This window comes from Phacochoerus africanus, chromosome 2 (genome assembly GCF_016906955.1).
Source record: "Phacochoerus africanus isolate WHEZ1 chromosome 2, ROS_Pafr_v1, whole genome shotgun sequence".
Classification (NCBI taxonomy): domain Eukaryota; kingdom Metazoa; phylum Chordata; class Mammalia; order Artiodactyla; family Suidae; genus Phacochoerus; species Phacochoerus africanus.
Window position 1 is genome coordinate 145,925,404 of NC_062545.1, and position 6,514 is coordinate 145,931,917.

Sequence of the window (6,514 nt, forward strand, 5' to 3'; positions counted from 1 at the left end):
TCAGGGATAGAACATAATGATTCAATATAAGTATACATTATCAAATAATCACCACAGTCAGTCTAGTTAACATCCATCATCACACATAATTACCATTTTTTCTCTTGTGATAACTTTTAAGATCTACTCTCTTAACAATTTTCAAATATACCATACAGCATTTTTAGCTATAGTCAGCATGCTGTATATCACATCCCCAGGACTTATTTATTTTATAATTAGAAGTTTGTACATTTGACCCTCTTCACCCATTTCACCCACTATTTCACTCTATACTCTTCACCCATTAATTCCCTTTTTTTTTTTTTTTTTTTTTTGTCTCTTTAGGGCCATACCCGTGGCACATGAAAGTTCCCAGGCTAGGGGTCGAATCGGAGCTGCAGCTGCCAGCCTACACCACAGCCACAGCAACAAAGGATACGAGCCAAGTCTGTGACCTACACCAAAGCTCATGGTAACACTGGATCCTTAACTCACTGAGAGAGGCCAGGGATCGAACCCGAGTCCTTATGACAACTAGTCTGGTTTGTTTACCCCTGAGCCACGACGGCAACTCCCCACCCATTAATTCTTAATACAGCAAGATCTTAATATAGAAAAATCTGGCTTTACTTTCCACTAAGGCCAAACACTTTTTTTTTTTTTGGCTGCGCCCATGGCATGTGGAAGTTCCCAGGCCAGGGACTGAACCTGTGCCAGAGCAGTGGCTTGAGTTGCTGCAGTGACAACCCTGGATCCCTAACCTGCTGAGCTAAAGAGAACTCTGACCTTGGATGCTTGAACTCCATGCTTGACATATGTGTTTTGCTGTGTAGAACTTCAATTCTGTTCTGATTTTCTCAACCCCACCTGTTAATGCTAGGGCTTTCTACAGTCAATGGTTATATTTATTTGTCCTTATACCTTTCTTCTACCTCAAGCCTTCATCTGAGATCTCTTTCCTTCTCTCTGAAATACATTTTTTCAAAACTCCCTACAGTCACCAAGTAATAAATCTCTTCATTCTTTATTCCATCCTAATCTTTTTTTTTTTTTTTTTTTGGCCCTGGCATGCAGTGCCTTGAATCAAGATCTCAGTGCCCCAGCCAGAGACTGAAGCCAAGCTGCAGAAGTTAAAAGTGTCGAATCCTAATCACAAGACCACCAGGGAACTCCCATTCTTTTAAAAATTTATTTATATATTTTAAAAATGTTATGGTCTCACCCATGGCACATGGAGGTTCCTGGGCAAGAGATTGGAGGGAATCCGAGCCACAACTGCAACCTAGGCCGTAACTGTGGCAGTGCTGGATCCTTAACACAACCCTGGTTGTATCCATCCTGCCCTATTCAGGACCAGCCTTAGGTCCTGAAACCCCTGGCATGTCCTTGGGAGATGCAGCTAGCTCCCTTCCATCAAGTTTTCCTGCCTGTCCTGGTGTCTGTGTGGCCCTCCATGGCTGGTCAGGAGCCAGTCTTAACCTTCCATCCGCCCCATCTCTGACTGCTGCTGTGACAAAACCTGGGACAGGACCCAACCAACAAAAAAGCATGGCCACCAGCAGCTTATAATACTCCTCTCCGCCCTCGGGCCTGTGGGGAGAGGGCGGGCCATGGTGATGGGACAACACACATTGTTTGGGGGCGTTGCGGATACAGTACAGATTATTTTTAGCAAATTGTTCTGACTTAGTGAAAAACCTGAAAGATAGTGTTGATAATCATCCTTATTTTAGTGCCACAGATGGCACTGCTATAATTAGATGCTTGTTTCTGGGTGATTCTGCCGTTCCCACGAGGAGACACCTTGCTTGGTGCAGAAATGCATCCCTGAAGGTTGTCTTTATTGTTCCATTTGGGGCTCGATCTTTTACTCTTTATCCTTAACAACATTAAGGCTTGTGAGAAAAAGTAAATTATTCACATGTCTTTCAAGCTAATATTAGCCTGAGCATAAATGGGAGGTTTGGGCCTTCTTTTGTTCTCTGATCCTAGTGACAACTGGGAATTATCCCCTGCTGCCTGTCTTACTCCTCAGAGGTACTTCCTGGGCCCCCAGCCAAGCCAGGCTCCATTATCTCTTTCTACCCTGCACTTTCTTTCATATCAGTGTTTGTCACTTGTAATTGTGAATTTATCTGTGAGACCCTTGGAGTAATGTCTGTCCCCACTGCTAGACTGTAAGCTCCACAGGGAAAGGACTGGGGCTCTCTGTCCTGTCACCAGAGCCTAAGATGGGGACATCAGTGAAATACCACCACCAGAGATGGGTGTGTACCACTCCCAGCTCTCCTCACCATCCCCCAACTGTGGGCTCACTGCTCAGGCCCCCCTGTGTAGTGATAAGCAATTAACAAAGCCCAGCTTCCAGCAGAGGCATCCTGAGACTCTCATAAGGAATGTGAATGAGATAAGGCTGAAAAGGGTAAAGCAGATGTGAGCTGATGCTTCTCCCAGTAGAATTAGGGTTAGGGCAGTTGGAGAGAGGAGAAACTAACTGGGAGTTTTCTGGGAGCTGGTTGGTGTCTCTTTTAAGACCTGGTCATGGCCATATATTCCAAAGCACAGAGTCTCCCATACAGTAGGTGCTCAATCAATGTATCTCCCATTACCACCCGTGGAACCTCTAAGATGGCCTTCAACCCTCCTGCTCCTGGTACTCACACCCTCATGCAGGATCCTCCCACACTGTGGCAGGACCAACAGAACACAGAAGTGATAGTGTGACATTTCCAAGATTAGGTCATAAAAGGCACTGAAACTTCCTCCATGGTGGAGCTCTCTGTCTGTCTCTGTGTCTCTGTCTCTATCTTTCTATCTGTCTCTCTCGGATCACTTGCTGTGGGAGAGGCCAGGTTGTGAGCAGCCCTTTGGAGATGCCTATGGAGTGAGGAACCGAGGCCTCCTGCCAACAGTCATGTGAGGGACCAGGAGAGATGCTCCTCCAGCCCCAGTCAAGCCTCCAGGGACCACTACCCAGGGCAACAGCTTGATTGGAACCGCAGCACCTATTGGTGCTACTCTCAGATTCCTCATCCTCAGAAACTGTGTGCTGTGATGCATGATTGTTGTTTTAAGCTATTCAGGTGTGCAGGCATTTGTCACATAGTGTAGGTAACTCATATACCAGCCAACTGCACCTCTGTCTCCTGGCTCTGCTGAGTCAGCTGGGAGTGCCATTCTTCACAGCAGTGTACCCCCCTTCCTTCTCGCCATTTTTTTCTATTTATCAGCCTTCCCTGTTTGCTCCAGCCCTCTGGCCCTGGCACAGAAAGAGTCACCTACAGGGGTGAGCATAGACCATGACAGAGGGAACGGCAAGGCTCCAGGGAAACCAGGGAACCTCATAATCCTGACCCCTGGCCTGAGAAGGAGACTTGATCTTGTTCCCCTCACCCCACCCTGGGTCATCCTCATTTCTTTTTCTTTTTCTCTGTCTTTTTGTCTTTTTAGGGCCGTACCCGTGGCATATGGAGGTTTCCAGGTTAGGGGTCCAATCTGAACCGTAGCCATCGGCCTATGCCACGGCCACAGCCACAGGGGATCCAAGCTGCATCTGCGACCTACACCATAGCTCACAGCAACACCGGATCCTTAACCCACTGAGCGTGGCCAGGGATCGAACCTGCATTCTCATGGATGCTAGTCAGGTTCACTAACCACTGAGCCATGACAGAAACCCCCATCCTCATTTCTTAACTCCTTCCAACCCCCTAACTCTTCTCCCCGCCATCCTTCCAATCCCACTGCAGGGGAATCTTGCACCCCTTATTTTCTCCAAACTGCCTGAAGACCATCTCTCTCCTAGTTCAGTCCTGATCTTTTCCCTGCATCCCAGTACCAGTCAGTGGCTGATACATTTTGGGAGGCTATATTCCACCACCAATTCCAACTGAGGATTCCTGCACAAAAGAGAAAGGAAGGGCTCCTATTGGCTGCTCAAGCCCAGCACTACCACCCCAGGGCACTGACCAGATGGAGACCACTTCTATTGGATAAATGCCCCAATTCTTCAGAGTCTCTTGCACCCTCCCACTGTCGACCACTTCCCGTTCCTGTCCCCACACCCCATTCTGTAACACACCAACTAAGACAGTGGATGATCCATCAGGGCTTCCTTCTCCTTTTCTGATTAAGTTTTCATATTTGAAAAACTGATCTCCACATGTAGCATGCAATCCAGAGAGTTTAGGCTCATGGTGAAATGCAGTCCTCTGCCTGCTCTCTTATCCCATAGCCTCACTCCCTAATGACTGCGACTTTCATTTTTTCAATTTGCTTCTGAAAAAATAAAGATATGTGCTTTAAAAAAATTATTAGATTTTGAGATTATTTTTGACTTTCTGTTATAATTGTGGAGGATTCAACACCTGTAGTCCACTGTGCTCCCACTTTCCTCCCTCGCCCATCATCCTAATGTATCTTTAGATCATAATTTTTGGTTAAAGTAATAGTCAGCACTTACATTACCAGGACTATTGCTCATTGCAGAGCCAAACAGCATGTGACAAATACAATATGTTCCTTTCTCATAATCCACCCTCCATGCTGCAGGTAAGTGGCTCCTTTTATCATTTTCAATGTCCTTATGGCTAACTTCCCCAAGATTCTTCCATATTTCTGTTAAGCACATATCAGCAGTTGTTTCAAATGCTCTAACACATCAGATAACCCAGCAGATTTCCCTTCCCTGGAGGCCTCCTGCCGAGGGCCTCTAACTTGGTGTTCAGATTCAAACAATTGCCCTCTTGGTCTGTTATACAAACTGTTACCTTGGGGTTTCTCTTGGCCTCTTTTGGGCCAGGTGCCCTGCTCCCTGTACCCCATGGCCTTCTCTTTCTTGGTTTACATGTTGTTTTACTGGAGCACATCCTTTAGCATCTCTCTAAGAAAGGATATATGGAAGGTAAAAATTTTAAAGATGTTGCACATCTAGCAATATTTTTATACTGCCTGATCCTTGAAAAATGATCTGACTAGATATAGAAATCTAGGTTGAAAATACTTTTCCTTCAATATTTCAAAGGCATCATTGCTTTCTATCTATCATTGTATTCTATCTTCCAGTGCTGTGGTTGCGGGATCTAATGCCAGTCTAATCCTTAAACCTTTGTGTGCATTGTGCTGCAGCCCCCACTCCCAGCCCACCAGTTTGTAGGATTTTCTCTTTATCCCTAATGATTTTAGATTTTATGATAATACACCTTGGTGTGGAATTTTTTTTTTTTTTTTTTTTTTAGGGCCATATCTGTGGCATATGGAGGTTCCTGGGCAAGGGGTTGAATCACAGCCATAGCCACTGGCCTAAACCACAGCCACAGCAATGACAAATCCAAGCTGCATCTGTGATCTACACCACAGCTCACAGCAATGCCAGATCCTTAACCCACTGAGCAAGGTCAGGGATCGAACCTGCATCCTCATGGATGCTAGTCAGATTTGTTTCCACTGAGCCACGATGGGAACTCCTTGGTGTGGAATTTTAAGAGCTCCTTGTGCTGGTAATTGATGGGCCCTCTCCAACTGGAGTCTTCCACCCTTCAGTTGGCAATTTTCTTGTATTATTTTTTTGCAAATGTCTTTCCTTTGTTTTCTCTGTTCTCTCCTTTTTGCAACTCCAAGTAGTAGAACACTGAATCATTTGGACCAACCTTCTAGTTGCCTTTTCTCTCTTATTGTCAATCACTGTCTTTTTCTGAAGGCTTCCTCCACCCCATCTTCTATCCCATCTACTAAGAATCCTCTTTCTTGTGCTTTGAGGTCCCCTTTCTTACAGAATACTGATTTTGTCTTTTGGATGCAACATCCTCTCTAGTTTCTGTGAGGATATCAATGATAGTTTCATTAAGAGCTTTTCTTCTGCTCCCTTCTCTCTAAGTGCTCTGAAAAAAAAGTACCTTTTTCCTGTTTGCTGTTTGGTTCCATGCTGGCAGATTCACACGTTCGAAGATCTTGGGCAATCTGTTCATAGCCAAGAGTTCTCTTTGAAGATTTGTTGCAGGGGGAGGGAGCATTACACTGGAAGGGGTTGGGTAAAGCAGACTTCTCTGTCAGGTGACCTCATAGGTAAGTATTTTCAGGTCTCTTCTCTTGCCTAGAGCATTTAGGCCTTGCTGCCAACTTCCTGGGGGTAGAGTTGGGAAGGTGATCTTAGGGGTTCTGTTAGTGCGATGTCTTTCTTCTTATATCCCAGCCCTTTCAGTCCAAAATCCCACCCACCTCCTTCTGTTCCTGGGGTCCCTGTGCCTGAAGCTACCCCGCTCCAATTTCTCCAATGAACAAACTTCCAGGATTGTCTGGAGATTGAAATGGAGGAAATCTGGAGTCTCACTGGTTCCCCAAACAGAGTTTGGATCAACTTCTTCTTCTTCTTCGTCTTTTTTTTTTCTTTTTTTTCCTCCAGCCAGCCCTATGTCATCCCACCTCCTATAGTGCCAGGGGCCACCTCCTGTCTAGGCTCCTGGGTTCAACCAGTGGATGGGTCCGATTCTTGGAGGCATACCCCTGCCCCCACCCCCCATCCTCGGAGGTCCTC